Genomic DNA, 23,734 nt, shown 5'->3' on the forward strand with positions numbered 1-23,734 from the left:
TGATTTCTCGTTGGCAAAGGAGATGCAAAAATGTTAGCTTCTTTTTTTAATATATATATATATATATATATATATATATATATATATATATATATATATATATATTACTGTTTTATATACATACATACATGGCAATTTATTCAACATAACAAATTGGTGTTTATGATTTGCGTATTTCATTGGCACATAAGTCCTTGGCTTTTGCTTTATCTAAGTATATATAATCGATGTTGTCATCGGACTGCCTATGGACTACCGTACCTGGATAAATTTATTCATATATGCATAGTTATCTTTCTTTCAACGATTTCGGTGGTGATTTATTCTTACTATAAGTACGATATTGGACACCATGTCTCATTTTTTTTGCATTCCGCTATATTTTTGAGTATTATCTATCTACCTTTCGTTTTCTTTCGAAATCGATCGAAAAACTTTACGACGGCATTTCCAAAAACCGGTCATGTCTTTCAAATGTTATTGCAATCTGTGCTTCCGTTTTTTTTACCCTACGATGTGCCAACACATACATTTATGTTAAATCTAGCCTAAAGAAAACTATCATGAATAATTTAACAAAAGAGCATTAATTTTATTGCTTTTTTAAAGTTCTACAATTTTATATATTTTTTGCCATCTTCTTTTTACTTATTGTGGTCATAATACAATATGAAACGTTTCTTTATAAATTGCTAACTGATTTTATTCTCATTATTTATTTACTATTTGAATAATAATAATGTTATCACATATATTATGCTTAAGGATGGCATAATGGATGGATTAATAATTAAGTACGATTGTATGACAAGACATTTTTATTGAACCAGTACTAATACATATCATTTTCGGAACTGATAAGTTTGTGTACAAATAGCGTTGAAAATACGATAACTCACGTGCCACACGTGAGAATAATGTCGATTGTAGAAAAGTAGAACTGGTAGCTATTAAAAAGGAAATTACGTGATTAACGATTATTGTGTGAAACTAAGGATTTTATTGTATTCGAGATTAATCTAATTTAATACATTCAGTTCTTTTATAGAGTTAGATGCTACGTAGATTATTTATTTATTATAAAAAAGATTCTAGAATTTATATTATAAAGTATAATTATTACTAGTTTAGTTTAAGAATTATCTATAAAAACGAGAAACTGCAAATAATGTACTTTTTCATAATTATTTAAATGTTTCTGCAATTAAATTCCTCCGTTCCAATTTTCAAGTGTAATTTACATTTGGTTTCTAAAGCTATAAGATAAAACTTTTCTCGGAAAATGTGACTGTCTCTTATCTTTAAAATTTTTAAAGTTCTGAGAAAAACATATGTAAGTTTGGTAGCTAAAAAGAATATAAAAATGTATTGTTATCACAAATTTTTATTATGTTTTTATTCTGTAATTTTTAGTTTATTGTAAACATATTTAAATACATTATTTGTTTATTTGTGAAATTTATTAATATCGGTCGAATTTTATAGAAGGAGCAAAAATCATGAGCAAAAAACGTGTTTTCGATCGAAAATCCAAAAGAATGCATTCTATGTTTTGATTGACCTAAGCTTGTCATAGCTAGAAGTTACATCAAAAAGTGATACTACATTATGATATCTAGATAATCGATAAATTTTTAAATTATTGAGTCACTCATGTTAAAGCACATCTCATGGAAATCTGATGAGCGATCATGTTTGTCCGTTTCTCGATGAAATTTTACGAACAAGACGAGTGATTTATCGTATAAAGATAGACGCGATGTAACTCTGTATGGTTTTGAATCCATGGCTTGATGGCATGACGAATTAAACCAACTCGACGACCTTTATAAGGAACGACATAATAACGTTAATGATACCTATGTCGTTCTTGAGATGTAGGTCAAAGAGCAAAAGGTATATAGTCGTACTAGCATTATATTTGACAATTATACAGACATATCGGTGATTTAGTCAATAATTGTATATTTCAATAAAGGATTCAACTGGATAAAGGTCGAACAAGAAACTAATTAGGTCCTAATGTATATGAAAGATAATAATGAATGATTACAGAATTAACATAATTTGGCTATTGGAAATATTTATATTAATATTTATCATAAAAATCAGAATTAATAAAATAATAAAATAATTTTTGTTAAATACAGTATCTCTCGATATAATTTTCGGTACTTTTTCAATCTTGATTATTAATAATAATCATAAATCAGGCAAACACATAAGTAAAGACATAATGGTTATATAGCAAATTAATTTGCTATAACAAATTCATATATTTGTCATAGCAAATTAATTTTGGACTATTGATTTATTAAAAATTATTAGTACGTTAGAATTTTACTTATCAAAATAATTTTCTTCAACAAGTTTTAGTATTTAGTAGTATTTAATACAAAATTAAAATATCTATTTTATTAATTTTAACAAGATAATTAGCTTTTCTACTTTTTTAAATTATTGCGTAAATATTTTTTTCACTTTTTACAAGTTATAAAGTTACCAAAGATACTACAGATAATTCGCATACTTATCTGTAATTTATGTATTTACTGATCGCTATTCGTGACGTACGTTGGTTGGGGATATTTGCAAATCATACTTTAAGGCTTTTTGATTTGCAAATTTGAGCCTACCTGCATTTACGACTTTATTCCTGTATATGTTGAAAATAATTTCGATTGCAATGTTCATGTATGATCGCCTGCGCCTTACTCTTTCAGTCGTCCCACCTATCGATCCTGTGAAATCGATCTAATAAATATAAAACATTGCTTGCATACTCTGTTGTTTGCTACTTCGCTCACATATTAAAATCATCATAATAAAATCCTATCGCCTATGCAGTATTGCTTTCAGAAAAAAACAAATTGATCACAAAAAAAATAAATTGATTTATATTATTTTATAAATTTCAATTCCATAAATTTCATTTTTTTATCTATAAATCCTGATAATTTAATTTAAAAAATTCGAATTGGACTTAACGCGGATCTAACGCGTATTAGGATCGGATATTCGAAAATGTCAAATTTATTAGCATACCTGTACAATTTTTATGTTACATGCTTTTTAATAATCAACAAACGAGAATACTAGTATATATTTCTGATATTTTGTAAGATGCGATCTTTGAATACTCACAAGTCGGCGATCTGTTCTCTCTCTCTCTCTTTCTCTGTCGTTGGCAAAATTCAACGCGATTTAGCATATTCATTTCTCTGCTCGTTATGTAATACGCACTGATGTGAGAGATATAAGTATCCGTTCGAAACTGGCTATTCACTTCAACTGTGTATTTCCAGCATCAAACTCGACATTAATGTTATCTTTGGCATTCCATAATCGGATTAGATCAGAAAAAAAACGAATAGTTTCATCATGTAATAATCACAAAAGATATTTAATTTTCAAGAAAATTGTTTTCTAGAAAGCATCTGAAAAATGCATAAATTAAACTTTTTTTCTATGAAAACTTTTTGAATGCTGTTGTTTTGATTCTGATTTGGAGGCTTATGTAATAATTAAAAACAAACAGATTCTTTATATCAGTATTTCGAAACAAGAACATTTGATATCTTCCGTAAATCAAGCAACGTAAAGCAAGACACATTATGTGTGATAAATATCTCTTTTATCTTCGTACTGTCTTCGTACTGAAACTTGTTCCCATTTTAAAATATCGATTTATATAACTGTGTCAAAAACATGAGTTTTATCAGATCCTCACGGATAAACAAATCACAGTATCAAGTATATCTGACTCAAACAATTGTAAAAATATTAATGAGATGATTCTCGGTATTAGATACGAGTAAACGGGCAATGAGAATCAGATTCTCATTGCCAATTGTAAAAATTATAAATAATGACAAATTATTCATGTATTGTTATCGCGTGTTGCAACAAGTCAGAATAAATAATTATTTACCATTGAAATTTTATTTATTAATTATGATATGTAAATATGAAGTTATGTATTTTCAATAAGATTTTAGACATAAACGTAAAACAAATTTTGAGATATAAATATAAGAAATGTAATTTAAATAAGGTTTAAAATTCTCTGCTTCAATCTTCCAGTGATTTAAATCACGGTTTAAGACTGTCTATGAACTAAAGCAACAATTCAGAATTCTTCTCGTATCAGAATTCTACTCGTAAAAGTACATATTTGTATATTACGAATGAAGAAAAAAATATGCTGATTGGCGAAGGCTAGGTGAAAGGGTTAACGTTACTTCGGAATTAATTGAATAGCGCTCGGAGCAAGGAGACCTTGAACGGTCGATTTATAAGGCTGACTACCGCTCATTCGCAGTTCATTCATACTCACAGTCATTGTCTGAATCTATTTGTACTATTGCTAGGCTTTGCTGGTCAGTTCGAGCCGAAATTGCCTGTGAGATACGTGACCTTCAAGCCTTTGCTGTAATCATATTCAGAGGTGAAGGCTAAAAACCACAGACATTTTTTACGTGGTTAAAAAAGCACGCTGTATATGTCATTAAATTCTTGCTAACTGCAAAGTAAAATTTCTCATTTAATTTTAGTATGTCGCACATTAATATTACTTAAGACGACCAACATAAATATTTTTAGGCAAGAAAAGAGAAGTAGAACGTAGAAGTAGAAGAAGTAGAATAATTTAACTGGAACTCTTAAAAATAATTTTTATTATAGTTGTTAAGATATCGAAAACCAATAGGATTTATCAAGATTTTTTTCTAAAAAAAGATTGATATATTTATTAAAGAATCAATAAATAAAGTAGCATTTGATATGATTATCAGATATTCTGTATCTATATATATATAAATATAACTAACTATAATTGAGTAATTAGATAATACAATTGGAAGATCTGTGATAAAAATAAAAACGTATAGCTTATATGTATAATGACAAGACCCAAGATTGTTTTTTTATGTTCTTTTTTAATTTTGAATATGAATAATTAATATTACTATTTGAGAATAAAATAACTGGTTTTAAATACAATCAATGAACTTAAAAAAAACCGATTTTATCAGTTGTGTCATCTAATGCCTCTTTTTGTCTTGAGTATATTTGGCAAAAAAAGGGTAATGCATACAATCACGCATCATTTTCATGATACATGTGACCTATCGCCATTTTCTGAATGAACTGCAAATATGAATTGGTCTTTCCAGTGCTAAGTTACGCCATTCGATACATTGCGATACATTGCGTTCGATCATCGTAAATGTACATTTATTTCAAGGAACTCATTTGCGTCCGCAAGCTTTCGCGATTGATATTCCAAAATTGTGATGATGAAAAATATTTTCCGAAAATTTATTATTTTATTGCATTTTATTGTTTCTTTCATGTTGACATATATATTTCAATCAAAAAAGAAATAACTAATTCATAATGGTATTTGTATTTAAATAATTAGATTTAACTATAAAGTAATTAATTTGAATTAATTTGTTAATATTTTTTATATTTTGCATGTTTTTTTCATATACTTATAAAAATAAATATGTGCTTTTTTTAGTAATATTAAAAATATAATTATTACAAAGCTGAAGAAATTATTTTAGCTTTCTTGTGTTAGTTTAATTAAGTTTGATTAAGTTTAATTAAGTGACGCATTCATCTTTTTCATTTTGCTTTATATTAAAAAATTAAGGAACGTGGCAATCTCAAATGAATTTTTATTTGTGCAAACCCTATTTCTGAAAGAGTTTCATATTTTTGCTTCCAAGGCTATGAAAAAAGTAAGATGCCCTCGATTATATTATTTACATTTTCTGTTACAAATTTAAACAAAAATAACTAAAAAAATTTTAATTTATTTTTTCCACTTTTTGAAGAACTTATTTTATCTCAGTTATTATTAATAACCAATATAATCAATAATAACCATTAATTATTAATAACTAAAAATTAATTTATATTGTATATGTATATTGAAACAGCTATCTCTTTTTATTTTTAATTTTATATCAGTACATTAAACTTGATACTATACCATATGATTACAGAAATTTCGTATAATGTCTAATTTAAACTTGATACTACAAGATTAAAGAATTTTGTATATATCTAATGACAGTATGAAGAATAATGGAAAATGACGGATTCTCATAAAGCCAAGTTATACAAGATTCTCTTGATTTTAATTAGTTTAATCAATAGTGGGCGAATATGGCTGCATGGTAAACGGAGCAGGGAACTCGTTCATTCGCGAACTATGTTCTCTCTTCTACCCGTTACCTCGCACCGAGTATTTTCCAACGTATGTTAATTTATTTAATTAATTACTTGCGGAACTTCGAGGGAACGTAGAGACTAATAATTTCCGCCTCGCTCGTTCGACGATTGAATATAAATTTCATATCGTTGAGAATGGCTTAATAAACGTAACATTAATATAATGTTTTTGTATTATATAATATTGTTACAATAATTATAATCTCGTGAAATTCAAAGTATCATCAGCAAATGTTTCGGAATGATTAAAAGATCAGAAAATAGATTGCATAAATGAATGGCATATATAATATATGGGGCTTTAATTTTATTCTACGATACGTAATATTTTTTATTTATAATTTATTTTTATAATGTTGAGTTTTCAATTTTTTTTTAATAGTACTGTGATTACCATGGATATTATAGTCGCTTTGCATTTCGTGTTTTGATGTAATAGTAAGGAAAAAAGCCGTTTAAGAAATTTTACTTCATTTTTGTCGAACTTATAATTAAAACTTTGTACGTTATAATCTGTCGACTTAGTGCGAATAGCCTTGAATATAATTTCTTGGGGCTCATGTGAATATTTGCTGGATGCCATCACGAACTATTTTCGTCAATCCACGATATGCATTCCTGCACGGTCGAGGACGAGTCAATAGCAAAAAAAGCGCTTATTCCTGCAGAAAAGGAAGAATCAAATCTTATATTTTTAAAAAGAATTTGGGAAGATACGGACGATTGTAACGATACAATAACCAAATGTAATTCATTTCATACTTGTAAATTTTAATCCCAGAATTATCTAAATAGGTCAAGAAAAAGATTAAAAGACGTAAGAGAGAAAATTTGAAAAAATATGCAATCGCAAAAAATATTACAATTTAGAGTAATATCTTAAAAATTATTCTAATTATTCTAACAGATGTATTTTTAGTGTAGTACTTTAAAAACCTTTTCAACATCGTAGTTAGAATTTTGTTTATTCTGAAATATTTCGCAAAAATAACATTTCAAGATTATTCCATTTTGATTAAAAATATATCTTTCAAGCTTTTATTTTTTTCTTTTATCTCTTTGATATCATTTTTCCGCGCTGCATGTGGACGTAATTGGCTTTGGAGTTTCTTAAAAGAAAGCAAAGTTTGTATTTTATGTTAGTAAAAATACATGGCGTTTTATATCGATATGATAAAGTTCTTATAATATGTTTTATAATACTTTACTATACGTTCAACATCATTAATGCGGGCGCGTCTGCGACTGCGCTTCAAATGTCACCACGAACAACTCAATCCCAGCTTTGTACTTAGACCTTAGGCAACGTAAACTCATTACTTAACCACTGTTCAAAGTATCATGGTGCGTCGACAGGGCCCGTAATTGCGTAATTAATGCTATTCTGCTAAGTGAGAAGCTGCTTTTACTGACAAAGTTAGATCTTGAGAAACAGAAATATTTTTATTAATGATTATTAAATTCTTAATACTTAATACTTAATACTTAATACTTAATATGGATATTAAATTCTTAATTCTTAATATGAATTTCAAATCATTTTAATTACATATAAAATGCATTATATAAGGTCATTTTGCTTTAGTTAATTAATAACGAATTTCACTAAAGAGTATTTTAAGAACATTATGTACTTGAAGAATATTTTACCAAAATGTTGATTTAAAATACATTGTAATATTATTTTCAAGATATTAATGGGTATTAAGAATTTTAAATAAAAATAAGACCAACATAATTATTGTTACATCTTTAAATGTGATCCTATCAAGTTTCGAGTTCTAATTTCGTAACGTGAAGACCGCATGCGTTGTATGCGTAAGACGCAGATCGAGCTTTTAACGATAAATATATATACGGTCAGGGTATGGGCTCCAGCATCTTCAATACTTTTAGTTATTTGGTAGTAAAATGTTTAACTGCTATATTTACTATAGCAGTCGTGGTTATTCCGCGGCAGCGAAGTTGTGCAAGGTCACGATCAAGATCTCCGCAAGGCCGCTGCATTATTTTCAGTCCCGTCGTGTCAGCGTTTCGTATTTTAGTTCGCCGAGTATCTCTGCGAAAATACGCCGCGAAGAGTGGCGTCTTTTCACTCGAATTTAGCGTTATAATACGTAATGACGCTTTCAAATATATATATATATATTGGATCGAAGAAATATATCAGGCAGTGCTTATTACATACGTTTGCAAGTGAGTTTCAAAGAATATTATGATGCAGAAATTAAATCGGACTTAATTCTACACGGTGGAAATATAGTTCCCTCTTTTTTATTTCCTTTTTTCGCTCTCGTATACTTCATGGTGACCTTAATAATCGTCTTCGTCGTCATCGTCAATCGGAAAATTGTCACTTATTACCAAGTGCGTACAGGCGAACGCGAACGTGAAATACGAGTGCGGTATTTTCAGATTGAGTATCTGAGCCAAGTCTTTTAGAACTGCAGTTTAATTCGTAATCAAAAATTGCTTACCGCTTAGAAGATATCAGAATACATCTTATCAGAATACATCTTAATATAACTTTTTTTTAAATGTGTGCAGTTGATACATTTTTATTTCAACGGTAGTCAGCAGTTTAACCGCTTGAAAAATCTGAATCTGGTCTAACCGATCGTGCAGAATTTTTTTTTACGAATCTTCTAAAGAAGTAAAAATTTAAAAGTATATAGATTAGATGTTTATATCTTACAGATAATTTAGAACTGATTGCGCTTCTTTGTGTTATCGGCGATGTCAACCTATTTTTTACCTTTAATCTTTACGATATATTTGAAATAGCACATGTCGAGAGACTACTTAAAGAAACGGAAAAATAGGAAATAATCTCTGATAATCCTTATCGGAGATTTTTCCTGTCAAGAGTCGCCATTGAGAATCTCGGTGGATGCACACGAGTGACGCGACTCAACGACAAACTCAGTCCTCTACGATCGTGATTACGCTGTCCTTTACCTAGGATATTACGTTTTTAATTATGTTCAACTATCTCGATTGCGTCACTTGCATTCGCGGAATCTTCGCCCACCGAATGGAAAAAAATAATTAATACATGTCGTTGCGTGTACACGAAGATCTGGAGAGTATATATCAGAGAGAGACAGAGAGAGAGAGAGAGAGAGAGAGAGAGAGAGAGAGAGAGAGAGAGAGAGAGAGGCTGAAGAAAATAAAATATATATTTGCGCTATCGCACTATCGCACACTGTTTTCTCGGAAATTAATTAATTTATAACGCAACAATCTATATAAAAATCATGAGAAAAATAATGACTTCTCTAGATAGAAACATGTCGTAATTGGTTACGGAGGTAAAATACAAAAATATTCCTTGTATTAAAAGAGATACAAGATTTATCTGCTTCCCGCATTGTCTACCTCTCGCGCGCTATTTCTTCCGGTGATAAGACACAATCTTAGCCTCGCGAAATGGACAATGGACAATTACACTTCGGGTCGTTTCGCATGCTCTTCGATATCTTAACGACACGCCGATCGTTTGTTTTTAACCGCTCGCAATTTGCATCTTAAAATAACCTTGCAACTATGTTGCGACTTCTTTTTGCGCGACTCTTGCATGCGCGCATCCGCTTGCATGCGTTTGCATATGTGCATGACTTTATTTTATCTGTATCTGTATCGTAGAACGATTGCGTAAAGTGTCGATCATAGAATTTGTCACTTGTCGAAGTTGACACGCGACGCACAATCTGCAATTAGAACAAATCTGCTTGGAAATCGTTGCTAGACAAGGACTTTTATTTTCAAAGTCTAAGAATACTTGTTTTATACATCTGACTGTAAAATAAGAAAGAGTCTTTTTTTTATGAATAATGCATAGTACATAGATTTTTTTAATTAGTTAAGTAGTTATGAGATGTACCTTGAAATTATACAATGTTGATCAAAAATCGTTATAAAATATATATGCATATATCTTCTTACTCGATTATTTGTTTAACATGAAAGCACACACACACACACACACACACACACGCGCGCGCGCGCGCGCGCGCGTGTGTGTGTGTGTGTGCATTTACAAATGACTATAAATTTTTTAAAATGCGTAAGTCTATACGTTCTATAAAAAAAAAAATACATGAATTTTTATTTCTGCAAAGTACAAAATACAATTAGTATGATTATTTATGATTTTATTTACCATTTAATTCAGCCTTTGAAACATTAAACTTTTTTTTTAAATATATATATTCATTATTATATATATTTTTATTATTTTTATCAATAGAGGGGAAGTGTTTCAAATTAAAATATTGAATTAAAATCTTAGTTTTTTAAAATATTTAAATAAATATTTGAAAAATGGCGCGAAAATAATTTTTACAAAAATACTGACTCAAAGTCTGATCTTCAGTTGCTAGATTAGATCAGTTATCAAATCTGACGAGAGTATATGAGAAACGTCTGTGATTTGCTCGACATCTATGCGTTCGTTCTCCAGATTATTTGTCTTCGTGACGATCGAGAGTGCTTTCTCTTCTTGTGCAACAGGTCCGAGGTCCTACCGCAACCTCCACGCTATTTCCCCTCCTCTCTCTCGTCCTACCGCAACGTTATCCTATCTCTCTTCCTGTATCCCGCAGCATTATCACTTCACTTGGCAACGCTCGTACCTGTCGATACCAGAAATGCGATGACACAAATCCTATGATGTCTCTACTAATAAACAAGATAATTAAGATAACAAGATAAATTAATCTAATAATAATGTACCTTTTTATTTTTCTCAACTAATAGAATTTTATGCAAATGTCACGTCTACTCAACTTCCTATTTTATCATCAATACTTTTCCTATCTTTTATATTTCTTTCTTTTATTTTCATCAATACTTTGCTTTTTATTTCTTTCCTCTTATTAAAAATGCCTGCGATATAAAAATGCATTCAAATCGCGCATTGAAATTTGACGCGCGACTGCACGCTCGTATTTTACTTCGTAATCTCGCGAAAAGATAAGATTTTGATCAAAATAGCAAACCCCTCGAACAAGCCCCTACGCGGTGTTATGTGTTTCTCTTATGAAGCTGCATCGCACGCGCTTTCTCGTAATAAACAAGAATCATTCGACCACGCAGCAATAAAATGCGCACGTTAATAAGACTATCTGAATAATATTCTTTGACAAGGGATCTAAAAAGCACCGGTATTATACGAATGCAATGCAATTGATGCTGCAACGTGTTTTCCCAGTATTCAGCGCGAACGCGCTTTTGTACGCTTCTCATTTTACCGACCGGTGAAATTACCCCCCCCCGTGCAATAATCCACCGCGCGTTGTACCGCGAATTCATTTCCATGATGAGTTATATTCGTACGGCTATTCGCGACTGCCTCTGGGAAATGTCGAAATGCGAAATACGCCATTGGTATACATACCTCCGATGTCAGATGTCGATGGAGAGTATCGATATATTCGAAACACCGAACCAAAATAAAACTAATAATCCGCTATGTAATATTTATTCATTTATGTTCTTTTATAACGATTTTTATTGATTTTTCGCGTCATAAAAGCCCTTTTTCGCAATTGTGAAAACGACTGTGATACACCGCACAATATTAATACTCTGGGGGCATTTTATACATCGAATGAATAAAAATATCTAGATTCTATTAATTTTAATTATTCCCCGAAGTTACCCTTTCATATAAAAAGTGTTATAATAATATAATACATTTATAATTAAATTAAATTTCTCGAAAACCAAAGTGTGGCATAATTACTAAAAATATGAAATATTTATTTTTCTCAATTAAGTTAAATGTCGAGATAAGGAATGATGCGTCGAGGTATCCAAGATTTTCATGATGTGAATTATTAAAATAATCGACGAGAGTCGAATTTCATGAGATCGGAAGTCACGAGAGGTGCACTTTTCGTGAAGCGCTGATTGCGCTGTTTAAAAAGTCATGTGACGCATTGGATCGTGAAAAATTTCTCGTTCGTGCGTCGCATCGTGTCACGCGTGATAACACTCGGAAAAAGATATTTTTCCATCTGTCGTCTCGCTTTCTCTCGCGTTTTGCGCTCGCTTTTAATTGAAGACAATTTCGACGGAGTCGAACTCGGGCGAAAGTTTTAATTGCCTGTGAGAATTGAGATTTTGCTCCGAGAGAGAGGGGAGGGAGGGAGAGAACGCAAGTTATTTGCAAATAATCCGTTCAGTCGTGACGCAATTACCAACGATGTCAGTTACCATTTCGATGATCGCTTACTTTCAATTTATTAGAAGATGATGAGATGCAAATTAGTTTGCATCTAATTTGTTGTATTTTCCAAATGAATTAAAAGATGTGAATCGAAAATAATAAAAATTGACAAAGAAATGAATATTTTATGAATATAATATTTTAAGCAAAATTTCTTGACGAATTAAAACGTGAAGATAGAATTAAGATAATCTTAATCATTCCTTTTTGTAATTGACAGCAAATCGTGTCAATAGTGTTAGTGTTAAGAATATAATGTTTTATCTTTCTTTCTATTTTAGAATTGTTTTGTTCACTCGAGCTATTTTTAGTATTTCATTACCTATTACCGATAAGAACGTAAAAAGTTCGCAATGCCGTCACAAATAGTATACATAGTAAAACACGCGTGTCTAAAACATAACGTATAGTAGTCGTCTTAGCTAGGAACTGTTACACAAACCGTTTCCATGTTAAGAAATTCTCAACGTGTGTAGCGCGCATTGTTCGCAATATACGTAATCCGTCGGGTGGAAATTCTCCTACGTGAAATTCTCCTTCGGATATAGCTTCGGCAGACGAAACATCTCCCTTGGATCCCTTGGATCACTGATCCAGGAATCAAAGTAGCACGCATAGTAATCGCTTGGTCAGATACTTAGAATGCGTTCGTGATAGAAGATCCCTCTGGCGTATCAGCTTTCAGTGTACTTGGTGCTGGAGCTTCTCTATATTCAGATATATCAGTATCCTTTGTGTCAATATTGATATATCCTCTCCTGCATTACGGGCGCGGAGGAATCAATTTATTGTGTCGTTTTATATTACGCAATTTACAATTCGCTCATTTGCAGCGTACGCGCAAAACATAACTTATCTCGCGAAAAGAGATAAGTGCCGCTTGAAAATAGATATTGATTAATTAAAGTCAAACGTTACGCTACGGTGTATCGAGCAACGCGAGCACAATTTACGAGATTAAATTGCAACTCGAGTATTCTCTCCGCGCGCTCCTAACTCATAATTAACAAATGCAATCACAGTTACATCGCGCAATGCGTTTTGATTAATTCGTGTTCCATGTGTGTATTTAATATGCTTACTACTGTGGATATATCCTGTATCACGTTATTATTATTACGCAATACCTCAGTACAATTTCAGCTGTTAACAACTATAATTGTACGCGAGATAGCGTGTAACGTTAAGTCATGCAGTCAAGTTTCTCCACTGTTTCTACTAGTGGAGATTAACCATTCGACGAAACGATCTATACGTTTCCAAGTTCCTGAAACTCTCTTCGAATTAATTCGATAATATCTCAGAAACTATTTCCTCATCACTCTTGATTATTTATTTACACTGAAAATCTATAACTCGTGATATATTTTTGCTTATTATTTGCAATTGCAAAATTTTTAGCAAGTTTCTGCATTTTCATGATTTTAAATGATTCATGTATTGTGAAATTTTTTTTTTTTTACTGCTCTGGACTTGAAATACGCGTAAAAGATATAACAATATGTTTTTTTTTTTCCCGAATTGAATCGCATAAGTATTAAAATTACATGTAAACGACGAATCTTTGACCCAGGGCGCTCATCAGGAAACATAATGCTTGTTAACAATAAATAGTGGGCGGTCGGACGCGCGTAAAAAAATGCGACAAGGTGCTCGCCACCCCCGCGTGCACGAGGGTAAGAGCCCCGAAAAATCGTCGTACGCGTGGGCGCGTATAACGGCATAACCTGCTCGCCGCATTAGGCGCGCGCTGGATTATCCGAGCCCGTCGAGAAAATAAAACGAAAGAAAAAAGAAGAAGCTGGACGAAATTACGGGCGTCGTGAACGTTCGACTGGAAGAGCTTCAGAAAAGTCTCGACACGAGTGCAGAAGAGTGGGCAGACGTGCTCTCGTTTGATCGTACTTTCTCTTTTTCTTTCGCCAAACAGCGGTCGCCAAAAAAAAAAGAAAAACGTGCTTTCCCAAAAGCTAGTTACAAGATTATTATCGCGGTAGGCGGCGGCCAAATTTACATGCCGATCTCTGTTTGGACGGATTGATGCAAAAATTACATGGCTTAGAACGGAAGAAAAAAAGATTAATTCGCTATAAATATTCCAACCGTGGAAAATGACGACATCTCCTGGCGAGACTTTGTGACATTTTCTTATCTGATTATCCTAACAAAGATTCCGTCAAATGCCAGAGCGCGTTTTGTGACAGAATGTTCTTTCTTTGATCATATATATTTTTTGTAGTATCGTCGTCGAAGACATTCGCACGATCCTCGTTTTTCGCTTTTTAGATCGCTGCTTGATGATGCCGTGATTAAAACGCTGACGATTTTGCCGCTAATATTTCAAGTGCAAAAATATCACGTATTGTCGGTTGATTCCCAGCTATAAATCCTTTGGCCCGCATTCATATTTCTGTTCAACGTTGCATTTGATCAATGAATGTGACTAATGTGAATTGTATTTTATAAAGACGATCGAAGCTGGTATTATCTCGACGAGGTTGATCGAAAAATTCAAAACTAGAAAAGGTTTCTAGCTTTCTTGCAATACAAAAAAAATATTTTTATTTCTCATAATTTCTTGTTTATATTTAAAAACATAATCGCGGGAGATATTAATTAAAATAATATACAAAAATGTAGCCTTAACCTATTTCATCAAGGTTCTTTCTATTCTACTATTTTAATTCACTGAAACTTGCTGTTATGCAAAAAACAATGTATTTTATATTTGTGACTGATAATTGTTATCAATGTATAGAGATTAATAGCAATTATGTGTATATCATTGATATGGGAATACGAGATTCTATCGATTAAAATTTTTTTAATGATAAGAGATGATAATTAAATGTATTAAATTGTAATTAGTAAAAATCCAATTATACTTAAAATTGAGAAAGTAAATATTTAAATTGGAAAAATTAAAACATGAGAAACCATTTTCCATCTTGAGGTAGTTCTTGTCGCAGCAATAACAATTACTTTTTTTTATAGCTGATGAATAATTATCACTTCACGTCGTTTTGCGTAAATCGACAAAACCATTTGCTGTAACGGTAGAAAATTTATTCGAAGGTCACATTTATCTTTAGTTGCGTTCTTTTATTTTTAGTTGCGTTATTTTATATTACATACGTCGCATACTACGTTTACAATAATCTTTACTAATTTTTTAATCAACGATTCCAGAGAACAAACGCGTTGCTCGGCTATCCGTAGTACTAAATTTCTTTTTAAGAATTTTCATATGAATTCTTCACAGAAACAAAGATCGATCGTACCGGTAAGCGATATCACGAGAGTTGAGATGCCAATATTCTATAAACCGGTCTGTCACTCAAGTTATCAGTTCCGTCAATTAAGCTCGTTCATATTAAATATTCGAGAAAAAATCAGCTTCATCAAACTTCTTATCTAATAACTTCCTTTCAATTCGCAACGCTGCTTATATCATTTTTCATATCACTAAGCTATTTTTAAAGCTACTTACATCATAGTAATTATGTCATAGCAATCAACAACAACTATTAATTTTATATTTGACTCTTGATAAAAAATTTCAAAGCGATATATTAAGATATAACAACATTTCAATCTTATTAAAGATTAAAATATTTTTATCTCTATTATTAAACAGTACTTATTATAAACATATTTATTTTTATTAGTTGCCAGTTACTTTATTCTACTTTCGTCAAACTAAATTTACTTTTTTAAATTTATGACACGCTATCACTTATAAATAAATTTCCAAGAATCGCTGGACTTTCATACAGTTACTTACAACTCTATGACATTAGAGTAAAATCATTCAATATACATCCTCACCTCTTGAAGCACTTTTATTTTTTTGCAAAGACCTGGTCTTTCAGTAGCATTGCTTTATACCTATGGCAGCATTTCACTCGGTAGAATACACGGATGTTTCCACTCTGGATCCTCTTTCTCCATACGAGGACCAACAAAAGCGAAACTTGCTGTCGCATCCGGAAGAGCGGCTCACATACGGCATAAAAATGTCCACGAATGATGACGAAGGACACGCAAAGCGTCTGCATCTCAAGATCGCTTTCAACCGTCGAGACGTATCGCTTGTCTGGCGGATGAAGTCTGGGATCTGGTTTACAGACGACATCACGTCCGATAAGAATTTGAAGATTTGGCCGCGTGTCGTCGGATACGCGGGTTGAATTACCGACGAGAAAAGACTATATTGCATTACTGGCTTGTGAAAGTTTATCGGAATTGTATTGTAACATTAAAAAAAAAAAAGTCCGCTACGTTGAAAAATTTTAAACCGAAATTCCTTTGTCGAACGAGCGAAAAATGAACGATTAATTTTTACGATATGAATTTATTGCGTTTTATAGAATGTAAATAGAGAGATTCTATTGTGTCATATATTTTATTATATTTTCTAAAAATTCGAAACATTACTAGGTTACGAGTGTTCTTCTGTCAGCGCTTGAAAAATACGATTTAGACATAAATTTGTGATTTCTTTCAGTTTGCTCTTTTGCAGGTGAAAGATATTACAAAAGATTCAATTACGAGCTTCGATAATTGATATAAAAGTATTTATTATCATTTAACTTTCTCTGCAGAATTAATTAAATTTGCAGTTACGTCGCGACGTAAAGCAGCCTCTATGTGCGATTCCCTAGTATAAGGGAAGTATTTATCGTCGGTAGAGAACGGTTATATTTTTTTAATAGAAACCATTTAATATCGCGTTACTGCAGCACTCGACGAAAGAGCCAGTAACCATCGACGATCGTAACCGTCGATGTTGGCGGTGCCTAGGAAATAGAGGATGTAAAATGAACGTTCAATACAGGCTCCGGCACACGGGAGACGAATCGACATTCTGACGTTTAATTAACTTTGTCGTGTTAATTGAGAGACAGCGTTCACCGCTCGGAGGTGGATCCATTCGGCGGTTTGGAATGGTCTCAACATATGTAGTCCAGCTTTCATAGCATATTCTCGCGCACAATCAAAGCGAGTGCTTCTTTCTGGAAAGTTCGCCATTAATTGAAAAAAATGTGTTACACATAGGAAAGTTCAGTTATAAATGTCGATTGCCAGATATGAAAAGTCGATTGGCCGTTTTACGTTCTGTACAATCAACTAAATCGCTCGGCGACCGACACGGATTTCAAACACGCTCGTTAATATTGATGGATTTGATTTTATCGTAAAACGAAACAGATTGAGCAAAGTATCGCGATGAACTAAACGATATATTATTTTCTCAAAAGTTAATTTTTATCACTTAACAATTTTTGTATTTTTTTTTTTTTTATTTTTTTTTTTTTTTTTTTTTTTATTATCGAGTTTTGAACAGTAACCGGAGAATATTCTGATATATATCTACAACAAACTTTTTGGTAACAATATGTAATAAGCGCGCAAAGTTATAATGACCGATACGTCTTCAACGTCTTAATTACAACGGAAGTCATAAATTCAAATTTATATCCTTAAGTTTCTTATTACGACGAAACGATGCTCCGCCATTTGAGGGGTTAAATCTCAAAAATCTCACATTTCTTGACGTGAGGATTATATGATTTCACTTTATTTTTATTTAAATAGTACAACAAATTTTGTAAATTATTTCTCGCAACGAGTTTGAAGAAAGAAATTCTCTCGTGTTGAGACCTTTTTATCCATTTTATTTATTTTTTTCATAATTGTGCTATCTATCGTACAAACTGCGTTTTATACATCTTTTTCCTCGTTCGTGTCCGCTTTCAACGTTTGATTTGAATCGAATGAAACGAAATGTATCATTTACATTGCGGCTTTTATCATTTATTGAAATTAATCTATGGTCTCAAATAGTCTCAAATTGTTGCTCTATATGTAGTATGCAATGTTGCTGCACGCAACTCTGTTATTGTAATTTCTTGATTAATAGTCTAGCCATGTCATTACGATCCATCTATCGAGCATGTTGAGTACAGCGAGTAATTGCTCGAATAGACCGACCACGCCGATTGATTACGGAACGAACTCGCGCGTTCATCAACGTTAATTGATCAGCCTACCGTGCACGACCTCTCCAATTATGCATACAGCTAATAAAACATTACACTTCGCGGCGCTATCGAGAAATTGAGTTCGATACCATAACTCATTGTCATTGTTTTAGTTCATTATTCGCGGTCGGCGCGCTTATCTATAGAATTCAGCGCGCCGAGTAAGTATAAATCACATTAAATGACTGCATAGAGGAAACTCTTTTTGTGCCGAAATTTGTCGGGCCGCGCGAATTTTGATTAGATAACTGCAAAAGGTAAAAAGAATTATTAAGAAGAAGAAGAAGAAAGAGAAGGAAAACAGAATCGTTGTTACGACGCGTGGCATTGGTAACGAATTAGTATCTGATGGTAGTAATTCAAAGCGGGGTTTCTAGATTAGAGTTTATTGCGTCGGAAAAATATCCGATTATATGTTATTTCGCTATCAGTTCACGTCGTATGACAGATCAGTGACGATGAAACTGCAATTCTCTACGTCTCTACCGTGTATTTTTAAAAGACTTTTCTGACAGGTTCGAGAATTTACGTTATGTAAGATAGATATTCCGTCCTTCAAACGTGAAACGTGAACGTGATCGGTTGCCGGCGACATGAGAAAATTATATGCAGTATTCGATGCAAAAACTCTCTTGATGCTGCAATCTTACGCCGGTAGTCATTACACGAAGTTCACAAAGATCGTAATAGAGTGATTAAGCGGAAGCGCATTGGAACTATCCGGCGAAGCTCGGCACAGAACACAACACACTACCCGATACGAGGTGATTAGATATCAAAATGATGTACAACTGACTGCGGTGTTATAAACAGAATGGTTTATTCGAGCCAAATGATCGACGACGCCGTTATTTGCAGTTCTATCGACAATTTCAATAAAGCGCAGCCCGCTTTATAAGCAACCTTTTATACTGTGTACCGCATTATTGATTTTACTACCGCAGCATCAGAAAATTCCGGCTATTATTTTTAATACAATGGGAAATATTGAGAGATAATATAAAGCGAGAATGATATCTATGATAAATTCCGTACGTTATTTTCATTATTCTTATATCGAAAAATATCCAGACAAAAAATTTTCATCGAGTTTCATTTCAGAAGAGTTTTTCCCTCCCTTTTTTTTTTTTTTTTTATTAATTTCTACTTATTAATATGTTGGAAAAGAGATATAAATCTGAATCTCTCGTCGAAATTGGGTCGTACGCAGCATTTCTACTTCACGTGGCGTATTCATCGAGAATCTTTTTTCCCGTTTCCCTTTGAAAAAAAATTTATTTTTGCCGTTTAAAACTAATTTGTAATGTAGTGCGCGCGCTATGCATCTCTGTGTTAAATTTTCTCTTATATTCGGCACTGGTCGATGCTTTGTCATCGTTAATTGGCGCGTCTTTATTCGCAACGTGCGACGTTTATGTTGCTTGCGCGCGCCACGAACCACGAATTGCGCTGCAATATGCTGCAAGATGCACTATCGGTATATACCGAACTCGCATTGTAACGTAGCAGGGTAATTTAATTACGTAATTACTTCGCGGAGAGTCGACGCGCCATTGGTGTAGTCGCGTGTTCGCGGCCATGTTACGGCGGTTTTTTCGTCGAGCGAAATTCGCGAGCGACTTTCGAAAATTGTATTAGAATCGTGGGGAATTATAAACCGCACACCAACGCCACCGCCGTCGCCGCAGCATGCTCGCTCGTGAATGAAGAAAATTGCATCCATTAGCAAATTACTTTTATCTACTTTAACCGCCCTGTCTCCGGTGACGCGGAGGCAGAAGGGTTGTAAAAGGGAACGTCGTTAGTTATATTGGGTAGGACGGAAATAATATCCCGCTCGTGCAACCGTATACTAAAATAAATCTGATTCGAGCGGCCGACAAACAACAAAATCCTTTCTTTCGCTTATTTATCATCTCGGCGATGTTTGTCGTCGATTTTTCCGAGTGGCGGTTTCGCGATCGATTTATTGTCGCTTTGCGGTGACTCTAACGACGTTAATGATACAAACGAGCGCTGCCTAACAATTTGCGGGGGTAATTAGTTTTTGGAGCGGACGCCCGGCAGTGCACAATTACAACGTGGTGAACTTTGTTACTTTGGAAATTTATTTATCGTTAGTTTGTCGGTTTTCACACAAATTTTACTTTAGTAATAACAAAACCGAATTAATTACTGTATAAAAACATTCAGGCAATTATTATCAATTTGTATTTTTATTAAATTTGTTGGGACAAAGCGCGAACCGAATATCGAATATATGATATGAGTCATTTATTTTAAATGCCTAAATATTCAATCAAAATACATGTTAAATTCTCATTAGTAATAAACAGACAATAATGAGATTTTGAAAACATTTTAGATAAAAAATGAACAGTGACAATCTTCTTGTAATGTAAAGAGAAAATGAGATTTTATTAGATGGAACATGCATGAAATTTGGGGCAAGTGGGGAATGAAAATATATCCATCATTACGATCGATCCGTGGAAAATTTTAGAAATAACTCTTGACTGCATTTCCCTATCTTACAAAATTCTTGAACGTTTCTTTATCGAAATATTTTACTTTCTCTGACATTATCGCTTAATATACTTTTCCAATTAACCGATAATCGATCGGTACAAGTATCATTCCGAATTAGCTTTGTTATCCATCAATTAGCTTGTTAATTCAACGATTTATCTCGTAAGTTTGATATACTTTGACATTTATTTTCTGTAATGACGGTAAAACTACTTATGAAAACATTACTTTAACTATTTTTGTAGTATGGAGAATTCGATTTTGGCATAAGATAACATATCAGGCAATCATATTTAGTGAAAAAAAAAATGTGAACGAACGCGCCATTAAATGTCATGTCAACGTTTTTACTTGCTGCGTAAAACATTCTATATTTCCATCATATACTTATTAACATGTTTCTTGTCCAGTGTACACATATGTTGAAAAAAAACTTTAATAGCACGAATTATTATTTTTTTAATTCAATGATTTATTTATTATAGTAGATTTTTTTAAAAAAATTTTAGTAAAAGTTATTAAAAACAGGAATCTGAGTATCGCGTCGAAGAACTTTCAACCTGGAATAGCAAAGAGAATTTTATAACAGCGGGAAAAATTCGGTTGGAAAGGGTTAACAACTACGAGAAGAAAAGGTACGAATCTCTTCATTGAAAGCAAACATAAAAAAGTATTTAGCGCTATAAGTAAGCAATTTTCTCGACTGCGGCACTCCCTTCGCCTTTCAGTGTATCTAGTGCATGTCGTAATTCGTGAACGATCACTTCCAGAAAACAATTAAATTCGTTTTTTTTTTTTTTCCTTCAGAAACTGGACGTTATAATGGATTCGTATATCGTCTTCTACGGTCACATACGAACGAATGCAACTGACTAAACAATGTCCCGATCGGTAGTCTCGTTAATAAGTTCGTGGCTCTGAGCGACAGCTGTCCACACTTTGGCGCACTTGTGACCTTCCTGTTAAACCACACACGAATCATGTGTGTGACTATCGCGTACTTCGCGTATGACTTCGTGCCAATTTTCAAATTACGCGTTCCTTTCTCATTCTTCTATTTCTTCATTCATCTTCACATTTTTATCCTCCTTCCTCTAACACATCTTTATGAATAAAAATGATTAAGATACAGGTTCGATGATAGCGCATTTATCATAAACACATCTTAAAAATACATCTTATAACTACTGTCGAGGCGGGATCAAAAGGCGGAATTATATGTCATCGATCAATCTTTGAGTACGCTGTACATACAAGTAAATGTAAAGCTCTTTCTTCCGTAACCGCAGGAAAGACAATTTTATTCAGTAGCTCAAGTTTCTTCATTTATATGCATGTATAAATATAGATATGTAAATGCACAATGCAAATTAGCTAAAGAAATAATAATTAGAAACGTCACGTTATGCATTAAATTCCTACATTAGTCTGCGATTGTTATTAAATTTTATATTACCATGAAGCATGTATCTGTTAAGACGTAGAAAAACATTGATATTATGGATAGAATTATGGATATTCTAATCGCAGTTATTTAATTCAGTCATTTGACACTCTATTCTTATCGTGCAGCAATTGATTAATGTTTCGCAAATAAAAACACAGTATAAAAAAACCGATTTATTACATACAAATATCAATATTAACGATATCAATATTAATGATCAATTAATAACGTGAAAATATCTTTAGTTTAGTTTACGTTAGAATTTGTCAATTCAAATCAACCACGTAATTTCATTTCTTGCCCTTACTTTTTTCAGCGAATAAAACCGTGGAAGTAAAAAGCAAAATCCTTCGATAAAACCCGCTCAAAAAGTACATATTATATATATATATTATTCTTGGAAAGTGTGCACGTAATCATGCCCACTCGGCTTCACCTCTTAATTGCGACGTTAAAATCACGCGGAGTGCGATTGCGAACACGCGAGGGACACTTTTCGCGAAATTATCACGGCGCCGAGCCGGACAGCCAGACCGACGTTACGTCTCGCGGGCTGCTCTTTTTCCAGCGTGTAAATACTTATCGTCGCGCGAGGACGCGGGGAGAAAACGAGATTTACGCGGGGTTCCTTCTTAATTGAGTCGGGAAACGCGATTGCACATTGTACGCGAGCACGCCTCCGGCGTAATTATTTCGAGTCAATCCGCTGCCGGTTTCGTCGGCTCTCTCCCGGCTGCAGCGCCGCGCGGCACATTACGGTTAATGCGTGGAGTCGCCGCACACATAACGCACACATCGCGGTCTGCCACAAAAAAAAAAAAAAAACTGCTTACCTCATCTCGTCGATAAAAATTAATCGGTTACACGCCGTTTATGTAACGCACATATCGTATACCGGCCGCCGCGCAGTCGATAAGCGTGTGAAATTATGGTACACCATGAAGTCAATAATGCGCTGCCAATTTCGCGAGATTCTATGCGGCGAGATTCTATTTCTGCCATCGTGAAATAATTAATTAACGTAACGCATTGGGGCTTACGCCGTGCTTACTTGACTCAGATTACACCGGCCGATTATTATACTGATAATAATCAGTGCGTAGAGAGCTATAAATGAAATGTGATTTATATTCATGAGTAGCAGCGAACGCAGCGCGTATAAACTTATTTATAGCCGCGGATGATGTAAACAGTCTACAATAATCGTGAAAGGACTATTGCGATGTGAAATTGACGTCG

At 33.1% G+C, this 23,734-nt stretch overlaps 1 protein-coding gene across 4 annotated transcripts in view; it reads left to right on the plus strand.

Moving 5' to 3' along the window:
* LOC105430304 (uncharacterized) overlaps positions 1–23,734 on the plus strand; it is an 85,272-nt gene that overhangs the window by 25,165 nt on the left and 36,373 nt on the right. The gene's annotated exons all lie outside the window — the stretch shown is intronic.

This window comes from Pogonomyrmex barbatus, unplaced genomic scaffold (assembly GCF_055798465.1).
Source record: "Pogonomyrmex barbatus isolate J1 unplaced genomic scaffold, ASM5579846v1 scaffold2, whole genome shotgun sequence".
NCBI classification, from domain to species: Eukaryota; Metazoa; Arthropoda; class Insecta; order Hymenoptera; family Formicidae; genus Pogonomyrmex; species Pogonomyrmex barbatus.